Source organism: Adiantum capillus-veneris, chromosome 12 (assembly GCF_014529385.1).
Source record: "Adiantum capillus-veneris isolate H3 chromosome 12, ASM1452938v2, whole genome shotgun sequence".
In the NCBI taxonomy this organism is placed as follows: Eukaryota; Viridiplantae; Streptophyta; class Polypodiopsida; order Polypodiales; family Pteridaceae; genus Adiantum; species Adiantum capillus-veneris.
In genome coordinates, this window is record NC_140942.1 from 152,315,776 (window position 1) to 152,328,669 (window position 12,894).

At 39.8% G+C, this 12,894-nt stretch overlaps 1 pseudogene; it reads left to right on the top strand.

Annotated features, from left to right (window-relative positions):
- Window positions 1–7,163: 7,163 nt before the first annotated feature.
- LOC147446694 (uncharacterized) lies at window positions 7,164–9,929 on the top strand (annotated as a pseudogene).
- Window positions 9,930–12,894: the final 2,965 nt, after the last annotated feature.

Consider the following 12,894-nt stretch of genomic DNA (forward strand, 5'->3'; position numbering starts at 1 on the left):
TCGTTCTGTCTCCTTGGTGCTCTTGGATGCAGTTTTTTTGCCCCGACTAGCCTTCTCTACGTGTAGTCGTGCTGGGACAGCTCTCTGTTCGCGTCAATTTTGCTCATGGGGGTGTATGGAATCAATTTTAGTCATCTTCAGCTTTATCTCCAGTCATTTTTCAAGATTTCTCTCAAGCTTTAAAGTGCCCCAATTGGAGTTGTGCTCATTAGGTTACGACTAGTTCTCTGCAGGGTTATGGCTATGGCAGCCTAGTGGCAAATTGTGGGTAGACAGATTCGGAGGGCATGTATCTATGAATTGTGGAATTGATGTTGAATTTGTGGGTTTGTGATGTTTGATTGTGAAAGGAGAGGCTCTTGTCTTCATATGCATTGGTCGGCGTGTGCTGTAAATCCATGCTTTGGCAAGGTTTTGCTCCTATGTGACATAGTCTCTTGGGTGGGCGACGACCAGTAAATTCCCAAAGGGACTACTCTTGTTGGACTAGTGGTGTTTCAAAGTATTTTCCCAAAGCTTTTGGTGTTCTTTTTGTGCTCTTTCAACGCTCTTGGGTGACATCGCTATAGAGGTGTTTCAGTTTGCTTGTTTCCCAACAGTGTTTTTGTGCCCGCCACCGAGGAATCGCTTCAAGTTACCTTCAGTTTACAGGTTTTGAAGACATGGCGTTTAATTTTCCAGAGTTTAGTGGGAAATCAAATGAAATTTCCAAAGATTTCATTGAGAGAATGGAGTTTGCTTGCCTTCTTGCTGACAAGCAAGACCCAGCGTTGGTGCTACGAATTTTCTACTTCTGTTTGAAGGGAGATGCTAGGGAATGGTTGGAAGGCTACGAAAAGGATCTACAATCAGCCCAAACTCCTCAAGTTATGACTTATGAAATAGTAAGGCATGCTTTTCTTACACACTTTCAACAGGTGGAAGACCCACAAAAGGTATGGTAGTCTATTCAAGGCTTAGTACAAGATGAAGGCCAAACCATAGAAGACTTTGTCAAGGCATTCAATGCGTTATGGGCAAAGTGGTGTACATCTTTGGGGGCTGAAATTCCTCCAGCCATGTTGAAGAAGAACAGGTTTCATGCAAGCTTGAGGAGTAACCTACGCTTGAAGGTAGAGCTTAAGCAGCCAAGGACCTTTGAGGAGGCAGTTGAAATTGCAAAGAATAAAGAGTGGAAAGCAGAGCGTCTTCATCAACTTGGAATCAATGTCGAGCCAAAGCTTGAAGTGAAAGCGGTAGAGCAACCAAGGGTCCTCATCAGGGAGCCAAGTTATGATCAACAAGCTTCTCATGATGTGAATGCATTTCGCAAGGAGATGCAAGAGGTTGTAGGTCTTATGAAGAATCTTAGTGTGCATATGATGGGAGGTGGAAGAGGTCAGAGTTATGGATATGGACGTGGTTATGGAAGCAATGAGGGTTATACAGGTGGTAGAGGAAGAGGCATGGCTGGAAGAGGGGATATGTTTCAATGCTACAATTGTGGTGAATGGGGTCATAAAAGCCCTCAATGTGACAAGCCAAAGAGAATGGGTGGCGACATGTTTCCTCTTCCTCCACAAATTTCTTCTCAAGCTCAAGATTATGGTATTGAGACTAAAGGGGAAGCAGGACCAAGTGGATTGACAGCAGAAGAGAAGGGAAAAACAAAAGTGGTAAGCATAATCCGTTTGGAGAAGAAAGAGGATGATTTGGGAGCTATGGTCATGCCTGTAGGTAAGAGGGTTACAAGAGATCATGACATGAGTGATGCAAGTCCCAACCATAAAAGAGGGAAACAGGTTGAAACAGGCACAGGTAAAGAGAAGAAGAAGAGAAAGCCCAGGAAACATTACAATGCATCCGAATTTCCTTTGGGAGAAGGGCAACCAAATTATAGTTTAAGGGCTGATTTGGTGGGTAGAAAGGCTGATGTTACCTTTGGGCAACTCATGGAGATGTGTCCCAAATTAAAGAGGCAATGAAAGCACGTAGTCAATCCCATCAAGAAGGAGACTACAAGGGGGTCAGTGAGAGTCCTATCTTTGAATGAGCTACCTGATATATGCCCTACTATGGATGCATGGCATAAGAGGAAGTGCATTGGAGAGGCTTATATTGATGGAGGTGCACAGGTATGTGTTATTACTCAAGCTTGTGTATCAAAATTGGGACTCAACATGGTGCAGAATTCAGGTTTTCGCATAAAGCTTGCCAACCAATCAAGGGTGAGGTGCTTGGGAGTTGTAAAGGACTTGGAGGTGGATGTATTTGATGTTAAAGTGCTGGTCAATTGCCATGTTATGCCCGTGGGTATTGGTGCTTTCCCTCTCATCCTTGGAAGACCATGGTTATAGGCAACCAAAGCTATACAGGATTGGGGACATGGTACCATCACTCTCTACAATAGAAGGGGTGATAAGAAGAGGTTTGACATGGCTAGCAAGCAATCTTTGGATGATGATTTTGATGAGAAAAGTGATGAAGAAGAGTACTCAAGTGAAGAAGAAGACAATGGGGATGAGGGCAGTGAAGTGGAAGATAGCAGCGATAGTGATCTAGATGTTTCCTCCTGGTTTCTTGAAGAAGAGCATGATGAGAAACAAATATTTCTTGGCCTTATGGAGAATGAGGATATCTCTGGTCCTTATGAGCAAATTGAAGAGTTGATGCAACCCAAAGTTCAACCTAATGTCAAACAGGAGCTGATACAAGGTATGTTGTCTCCCGACTTGACTAGTCATGAGAAGAGTGAGTACCTACATATGATACAACAATTTCCCCATTTATTCATCACTTCTTATGAGGAAATTAGAGGCTTTAAGGGAGATGAAATCCACATTCCAATCAAGGAAGGAGCTCAGCCCGTACGCCAAAAGCTAAGGAGAATGGGACATGTACAACTTAATGTTTTAAAGGAAGAGGTAGACAAGCTTCTTGAAGCAGGTTTCATATGTCCTGTGAGCACTGTAGAATGGGTGAGTCCTGTTGTTGTCACACCCAAGAAGGATGGAAAGTGGAGGATATGTGTTGATTTTAAGCCTCTAAACGCAGCCATGAAGAGGGATCCATACCCTCTTCCTTTCATAGATGACATACTTGATTCTATTGCAGGACATGAGAGGTATAGCGTATGTGATGGATTCTCTGGATATTTTCAGCTCACCTTGACTTTAGAAGATCGAAAGAAGACCACATTTATCACACCATGGGGATGGTTTTGTTATTGTGTGCTTCCTTTTGGTCTTATGAATGGCTGTGCGTGGTATCAAAAGCGCGTCAACAAGGTGTTCTCTCCCTTTCTTGGCAAGTTTGTGAAGGATCTTATTGATGAATTTTGTGTTTATAGCTCTAGAAAGGATCATTGTGCAAAGCTTGGGATGGCATTGAAGCAATATGATGAAAGTGGAGGTCAACTCAACCCAAAGAAGTGTCATCTTGCTCAACCAAGAGTGAAGTTTTTGGGGCATATGATCTCAGAGAATGGGATTGAAGCAGATCCTGACAAAGTGAAGGCTTTGGTGTTCCTCCCATCACCTAAAGATACAAAGCAACTTTCTACTTTTATTCAAAAGGTGAAGTATATGGCAAGGTTCATTCCTTTGTCCTCTCAACTTCTTTATCCTCTACAACAAGTAGCAAGGTTGGATCCTCTACAATGGACAAATGAATGTGAAGAGGTTTTCCAAGGTATCAAAGAGGTTCTTGGTTCTCTTCCTGCTATGCAAGCTCCTAATTGGGATAAGGAGTTTTATGTGAATCCATCAATAGGTGAGGATGCTATTGGAGCTATGCTTCTTCAACGAGGTAACAATTCTCACTACATGAAGCCTATCTATTGTGCTAGCAGGGTGAAGCTAGAGGTGGAAAGAGGCTATACTGAGGTGGAGCTCATTATGGTAAGCGTGATTTATGCATGTAGAAGGTTTAGGCACTACCTTCTCCCTAAACCATTCACATTCCTCACTAGCTACACTCTTCTACCTCAATTGGTGAATAGCCCTACTTTGTCAAAGAGGCTCATGAAGTGGATTGTGGAGCTACAGGAATTCCAATTCTCTTTTCTTGTTGAGGAGAGTACAAGGGTTACATTTTCTGATTTGCTTACCTATAAGGAAAGCCCTCTTCTTCTTAAGGAGGATGCAGTGAAGAAGCAACACATGGAAGCTCCTGACATAGACAATGCCTATCTATTGTTTTTTAATGGCTCTTACAGGAAAGCGGATGGTGAAGCTTCAAAAGGTGTGGTAGTTTATGATCCTCAAGGTGCTTTGGTAACTAAAAGGATTTTGAAGCTTACCGCACAAAGCAACAATGAAGCGGAGTATGCTACTTTGGAGAAAGGTCTCAACCTTTGTCTTGAGCTTGGCATCCGTCGTGTGAGGGTAAGAGGTGATGCTCTTTTGGTGGTTAAGCAAGTACTTGGGGTGTGGCAAAGTAAGAATCCAAGGCTGAAAAATATGTGTTTTCAAGTGAAGAATTTGCTTAAGCATTTTGAAGCTTGGAGTTTAAGGCATGTGGACAGGTCTCAAAATGAAGAAGCACATGGTGCAGCGCAAGCTTCAATTGGGCAATTGTATGTGATAAGGGCTGATTCTCCTCTTTATTTGGGAAGGGAAGCTTTAGAGAAGGAGGAAGAGTTTCTACAAACAGGTATGCTTCCATCAGAGTTGGAAAAGCCAAAAAAGTACGCCTTCCTACGTCGTGCCAAAAGGTATGTGCTACTTGGTGATGCCTTGTATATGAAGGGGGCTGATCTTGTGATGAGAAAAGTGCCTTGGAAAGAGGAAATTTACAAAATTTTAGAGGAGAATCATGAGGGTTCTTGTGGTGGTCACTTTGCTTCAAAGATCACTTTGCATAAAGTCTTGCAGGAGGGTTATGTGTGGCCAAGTGTTCAACGTGATGTTCATCATTGGTGCAAGTCTTGTAAAGAGTGTCAAAGTATGAAAAATAGGGTTCTCAAATCAAAAATTAGAGGCACCATTGTGGCTTATGATGTGTTTGAGAAGTGGGGTATTGATGCAATAGGTCCTCTACCTATGACAGCTAGAGGCAAATGTTACATACTTACTGCTGTTGACTATCTATCCAGGTGGGCCGAAGCCAAAGCTGTTAAGCACATCACGAGTAAAGATGTTTCCTTATTCATATATGAAGATATTTGCTGCAAATTTGGCATGCCATTGGAGTTGCTTTCTGACAAGGGTCCAGGTTTCAGGGGAGAGTTGGTGGATTATCTATGTGAAAAGCTTCATGTGCATCGCAGGTTTACTACTCCATATTATCCCCAATGCAATGGCATGAATGAAAGGTTTAATGGAGAGCTCATAAGGATGCTTACAAAGATGACAAGAAACAATGTGAAGACTTGGGATTTAGAGCTACCTTGTGCTCTATGGGCTTATAGGACTGCCATCAAATCAGGTACTGATTTTTCTCCCTTCCATCTAGTTTTTGGCAAAGAGGCTTTACTTCCTATTGAGGTGGAGATACCATCCTTGAAGATGATGCTAAAGCTTGACGAAGAGCCCAAGGATACATTCAAGGAAAGACTTTTATATTTTCAATGTGTACAATTGGATAGGGTGTTAGCTTTTGAGCATTATGAGCAGGTCTTGAAGAAGAATCAAGCAAAGGCAAATGAGAAGGTAAAGAACAAGGACATCAAGAAGGGTGACATGGTGCTTCATTACAATAGTAATCTTGATAGAACTTTTCAAAAGAAATTTCAAATCAAGTGGCAAGGTCTTTTCTTGGTCTTAAAAAGGTTTCCAAATGGCACATATCAGCTTCCTGACTTGGATGGTACCCCACATAAAGCACGTGTGAATGGCTACAGGTTGAAGAAATATACTGCAAGGTTGATGGCTGTGATTGAGGATGAGCCTTCTTTTGAATAATTTTCTGATCATGTTTCTAATGATGGAGATGAAGTGAAGACTCTCTCATGTGGTTTACAGGATCTCTTTTGTGCTGTTGATCATGAATGATCTAGCAGGCTGCGGTGTGGCAAACTATGTTGGGCGCATTTCTGACACCCCGTTTTTTGTAAATTTGTACATATGGACATGACTCCCAATATCAAAAGGGTGTGTGGGATTTCTTTTTGTGGGTTTTTTATCTTTCTTTAGCAAGCACATGTACATGCACTGCAAGTCGCTAGTCTAGTGACAGTTGTCGGGCTACTGTAAGTGCCCGTGAGTGAGTTTTTTGAAGCGAGCCTTGTATATAACTTAAACTCATGTAAAAACTAAAAAAATTTCAGCCAAAGATCATAAATTTGCAGGTTTTAGCTCGTTCTGTCTCCTTGGTGCTCTTGGATGCAGTTTTTTTGCCCCAACTAGCCTTCTCTACGTGTAGTCGTGCTGGGACAGCTCTCTGTTCGCGTCAATTTTGCTCATGGGGACGTATGGAATCAATTTTAGTCATCTTCAGATTTCTCGCTAGTCATTTTTCAAGCTTTCTCTCAAGATTTAAAGTGCCCCAATTGGAGTTGTGCTCATCAGGTTACGACTAGTTCTCTGCAGTGTTATGGCTATGGCAGCCTAGTGGCAAATTGTGGGTAGACAGATTCGGAGGGCATGTATCTATGAATTGTGGAATTGATGTTGAAGTTGTGGGTTTGTGATGTTTGATTTTGAAAGGAGAGGCTCTTGTATTCATATGAATTGATTGGCGTGTGCTGTAAATCCATGCTTTGGCAGTGTTTTGCTCCTATGTGACATAGTCTCTTGGGTGGGCGACGACCAGTAAATTCCCAAGGGGACTACTCTTGTTGGACTAGTGGTGTTTCAAAGGATTTTCCCAAAGCTTTTGGTGTTCTTTTTGTGCTCTTTCAACGCTCTTGGGTGACATCGCTATAGAGGTGTTTCAGTTTGCTTGTTTCCAACAACGTGTAGAGTCCGCACTGCCTTTCCAAGCTTCAAAAGAACAAACAAAAACTCGAGTCTTGAGTAGCAAGCAATACAAAGCTTGCCGTTGCTCGCGGGCTGCAACTTGTTCTTGGGAAGTCCACCTTGAGTCTTGATGATGATAAATCAAATCTGGTAAATATGTCCCTGCATTTTCCGCATGCTACATATTACTTTCATGGAGTTGAAAACCCTCATGCTTAAAGATTTAGGCATTTGTAAACCTAAACTTTTTTTGTGTGTGGATATGGTTTTTATAGTCTGTTTTAAATGGATTTCAATAATTTTGGAAAGGGTAATAAAGGGGGTGGAAAAGGTAATAAGAAACGACAAGGTACGCTTCTTCAATGGGTAGGGCTTGAACCTTCTAAGATAAATTCCAAGAAAACAAAAGGAGATTCATCTTCTTACCAAAGACAGTTTCTACTGGTGAAATTTATTTATTGTCTTTAGCAGAATGGTTAGAATTGGAAAGAAGGATTGAGGTGCGTACTGCTTTCCAAGATGACTATCTACAAAAGCTTGATTGGCTTGTATACAATGAAGAAGAAGCTAAATTTTATTATAAGTTTTTTCTAAAATATCTTCATTACCATAGTGCCTATTCAAGAGATGGTTCAATTAATTTTAAGGTTAGTAACTTGAAAGCTCATTGTCGAACTGAATGTCATGTGAATGCAATGGATGCTTTCCTCTTAAAAGGAAAGGAAAGCATTTAAAACAACATGAAGAGGACAGATAACTTCAAAGACGAGGCTCTCTTTACTCTCTTTAGGGTTGCCTATCATATGGCAAAGAAAAATTATGCATTTTTTGGATTTATTGACATGATTTCTCTTTTGCAAGATTGTCGAGTGCCATATTCCACATCCTTGTACAATGAAGACAAGGCTTGTGCCGAGATGGTTCATTGTATTGGTAAGGTGTCTCGTGAACTCTACTTTGAAAAAAGTGTCTCAAAGTCCTTTCTTTGGTGTCTTGATTGATGAGTCTAATGATATTAGTAAGCATGGACACTTGATTATCTATTTGTCCTACCTCGTTGATGATTGTACTATTCCCATCTATAGCTTTATGGCATAGTTTGTGTAAGTGATGGAACTACCAGGTCTATCTTTAATGCCATTCTTGATGAGCTGAAAAGAAATAATTTTGATCTTTCAAAGCTAACCACGTTTGGTTCTGATGGGTGTTCAACCATGACAAGGTGAGAGAATGGTGTTTCAACGCTTTTAAAAAAACATGTAAATCCATTTTCTAACATCTATTCATTGTGTTTCTCAAAGAACAGCTTTGGCTATGTCTTCTATTGCAAAAGAATTTTGAGATTGCAATAACATTAGAGAAGCTTGTTGATTCGATTGCCACACATTTCAATCACTCTAACAAGAGGCTTGACGAGTTAAGGATTACTCAAAAGGATTTGGCATGCCTGATCTTAAGATTAGAGCACACATTTGATGTCAGGTGCCTAAGTCGTGCATCCGCAATAGGCAAGGTATGTTCTTCTCTTGATGCCATTCTATTGGAGACAAAAGAAAAAGCTCCAACTCTTTTTGCTGATTTGTCTAAGTTTGAAAATATTTATTGTCTATTTTTTTTAGCAGACATTCTGAAAGGTATGTCTATAGTCAGTAAGTTATTTCAAAAAGAATTTGTAAATGTTACTATCGTGTCTATGATCATTCAAAAAGAGATCAATTTAATTCAGCAGTATTACATTGATCCTCCTCATGTTGATGAGAATTAACTTATTCTTGATGCGAGTGGTTATACATTTTTGCGAGAATACGGACCATACAAAGGTTTTTTGTTTTACTTGTGAGGAGCTATTCGTGGCAATTTTTTTTTTGATATTGAGATTTAGAGAGATGTCTTTGGCATGGATCTAATGCGTGCTTTAGAGTTTGAGTTTTCTTTTTAAAAGAAGGTTATTGCGCCTCTTCAAGAATGATTTGCTGACAATTCCATTTTCGGCAAGCTAGGTATTTTAGTTCCAACACATCATCCAATATTAGAGAAAGCTCTATGAGATTATGGTAAGTCAGAGGTAAAATAAATAGCTTCCTTTTATGGTAAAATGAAGTCTTTAGAGATTATAAATTCTGCTTCTTTGATTGATGAGGTTGATTTTATCAAGGAATTTGGTAGTTTCAAGCAACAGGCTTCCATTAGTCGGGTACGTTTTAGTCTGCCAGATGTTACAGATGCAATCACTTGCAATGCATCATAGAGAGACTTGTATCCTAATATTTTGACCATTTTGCCAGATTTCTTTAGTGAAATGCTATTCTAATGCTATGTGTGAGAGAGGATTTAGCGCACAAACAAGGATTAAGACAAAATTATAAAACAGTATGCAGTTACAATCCTTGGATGTACTTTTGAAGATCAACATAGAAGGTCCTTCAAAGTTGACTAAAACAGAGTTGGAGAAGAGCACCATGTTATGGGATGCTAAGGTGCATTGACATTTGTTCACGTCACAAGGTATATGTAGCTTGATTCTACAGTAAACAAGGTATGGCTATCTACTATTTTTATTTGTTACTTTTGATTATTTATTTTTCATCTACCTTACTAATCCTGAAAGGGGAAAGAGGAGTAAATACAATTTGCCATTGGTCGTGGCTGAGAGTGTTTACTCCTCTCCTCCCCCAAGAGAGCTTGGCATAGCTATCATCATTGATTGTAATGGGGTTCAATCCCCCTACTCTCTCGTTTATGCCAATTAGTTATACTTTGTGCTTTTATAAATGTCCCTTTGCAAATTCTTTTGCGGTTTGAGGAACGACAAATATGAATCTCAATTTTCTACCAAAAAGGTCAAATTCAAGCTTTTTCAAGCATGGAAATAAATGTACATCTTATTATTCTTACGGATATCTCTATGTTTTAAATTTACAATTTTGCAGCATTCTATCAAAGTCGATTGTTGCCAGTCACTATAGACATCTTGGATTGGCTCAAAAGTGTTTGATTAATTGCGACATGTTATCTTTGTTCTTTATTGTTGTGTTGATTGTAACTCCTTGATAGAGTTTTTAAGCTTTGTCAATCTTCTGGTTGGATGTTTAACTCTATAAACTAGTATTAAACGTTGAGTTGTAGTCATGAGTAAACACAATAGTGGATTATGGGTGTGTTAAAACTCAGTTTTAATTTAGAAGTCGGCTTCTTGTTCACAACAAAAATCTTTGAAAATTTATTGAAAAGGAAAAAATCCGATTCATCTTGTTTTGAAAAGGATTCAGCTTCTTCAAATTCAATGAAGCCGGTTCCGATTAGGTAAAGGAGATATTTTACTTGTTGAGATTTTAGATTTTCCCAAGCCCTAGTTCAACTTGCAACATGCTAGAGCTTGCCGCCAACCAACATGGACCAACTCGCACCGCTTCACCTGGAATAATAGAGTAGATGAGGATCAGAGCCTGAAGACTCGCAGAGTTTGGGAAAAAACATTTTTCCAAACATACAAAATTCCTTTCCTTGAATTTTCCAAGCGAAAATATTTAAAAATTAGGTTATTTACTGGGTTTTTACACTATTCACTATTTTGGGACGGAATTTCTCCTTTCCCCCTTGCCTTCAACCGGCATTTTTACAATTGAAAACGACACGATATTAAGCTGAGACATAATTTCCCAAAAATTGTTGGAGAGGGACGCGACTCTTGCATGTAAGAATTCACATTTTGGGCCATTTTTTAAAGGAAAAATTAGAGCTACATCCCGCCCATGACTTGCAAGAGCTACTAGTGTTTGGGAAAGTATTCTTTCATAGACGGCTCTTTGCCAAGATGTAATCTGGAAACACTAGTAGACTTTCTAAAGTTGCAAGATTTTTGAACTATTTACTTGTATATCTTACCAATTTTTCTTCCCTCTACCTTGGTTTGCAATTGGCTAATATTGATTTTCAACCGTTTGCTGAGGTAGACCTTTCTCGAACATTGGGGACATCCGCATGCAAGGGTGCCACCCCTGTTCTCAATACCCTAGCCCAACTTGTTGCAAACACTTGTGCTATAGGGTGAGCATTCGGGCGGATAGAGATGTAGCTCTAAGAGACCCAAATTCTCTTGAATTTGTAGGTTTTCTTGCTTGAAATAGGGAGGATCCTCACGGCAGGGGGTAGAACCACCAGCCCACTATCGTCAGCAAACGAAGCTTGGGAGTCTCAACTCTCCAAAAGTTGACATAGTTGGAAAAGAAGCTTGCTACGCTCACCTCATCTCGACATAGAGTATGTGTGTGGTGGCAGTAGTTAAGATATGTGGCAAAAAGCTAACAAGTGGTGGGGGTAGAACCCCGCCTCGTGCGGAGCCGCCCATGTACTACGACAAAGGTATACCTCTTTGAGGAGTCTCTATGACATGTGTGATGCATGGGAGATGAGATCTTGACACCATTTAGTGTGAAAATAGATAAGTCCTTCATACTGAAATGTGGAGTACAACTAAACTTAGGTTGATAACATTGAAAGTATGATTATTTGGATAGTGATATGACCATTATCTAACTCCATGAAAGTAGGAGAATAGCACCTAGTAGAATGCTGGAAACACCTAACAGGTTTTGGCCCTAGATGTTATTAAATGAATAGTTTACGATATTAATGAAAGTATGCACTATAACAAGTGTAATCCCCTTGTCTAGTTCAAAAATCCTTATTCTCTCCATGCATGTATTAATTCTCTAATGAAGACAAACCTATAAATTAAACAAATATATGTATGAAGAGGTATGTTCATATTTAAACTACATATGTGCACCATGTGAGGTATTTGACCATTTGATTCTTGTGGTATTAACTAAGGGTTACCCTATGGTATCACATTAGTCTACGATAGGGAGGCTTTATAAATAAAAAAGGATAGATCTTAAAAAGGAGGTTTGTGCTACATATTTATATATATAATATATGTGGACTACAATGATACCCTTCAGAAGGTGTTACGTACATATTGGGATCAAGATGCATTTAAAACAAAAACTATAAATTAGGTCAAAATGTATATCAAGGTATCATCATAACTAGCTATAATATCTATCTGTCTATAGAACTAACTTTTTGATATTATCTCTAGCTCTCTTCTATTGAATGGAAGCACCAAGTTGGGTGCTAAAAGAATTTACAAAGGGGAGGAGAAGAGTTACAATAATGGAACACTCAGAGAGATGATGAGCCACATTAATAACCATGAATATGATATAAATAATACGCGATAATAATTACAATACCTACAGTCTTGTTGGATAACAAATTAGGATATAAAGTAGAGCTATGCTACCTCTTTTTGGGATGGATAATATGCATGTTTCTCATATCCACTTGATAGGATATAAATTAGACATATACTAAGCTAATGAGTGATATATAATAACGCACGATAATAATTATGGTAAGATCTTTATGATATATTGTGGTGTGTGGTCATGTGTCCGACCACCTAGTGTGGGAGGACACTTCTGTTGCTCTTGGCATGTAACCTTTCCAGTGCTCAATATAAGGAGCTGCCTCACTCGTTGAGGGCAAGCTTAGTTTGGTCCAGTCTCTCTCTCTAAGTGTCTTGTAGTGAGCACACTACATTGGTGGAGACGGCGGGCAGTTAAGAGGCAATTCTTGATTTCAGTTCTTGCTTTTTGCATGCAAGCATGGAGTTATTGCTTGACACAGGGTAGCGAGAGAGAGAAACTTAGTGCCCTTTGCTAGTGCTCACCTTTTCAGCCGCAGCCAAAATTTTATGCCGACCTGTATCGTGCCAGCCTGCCATTTACCTTCTGCTCCACACACGTCGCTATAGCGGCCCTTGTCGCCGCTCTTGCATACACAACACCTCTTGTCACGCTAGTGCCCCTCCATCGACTGCTACAAGATCCTATGTAATCTTTTCTCTTGTTCTAAGCTTTTCTGATGTTTCTTCAGTTGTCATAGGTTGCCCATGATTCATTGCCCCTGCTACAGTTTCTACTGCATTCTGGTTCCTTGACTATTTCTC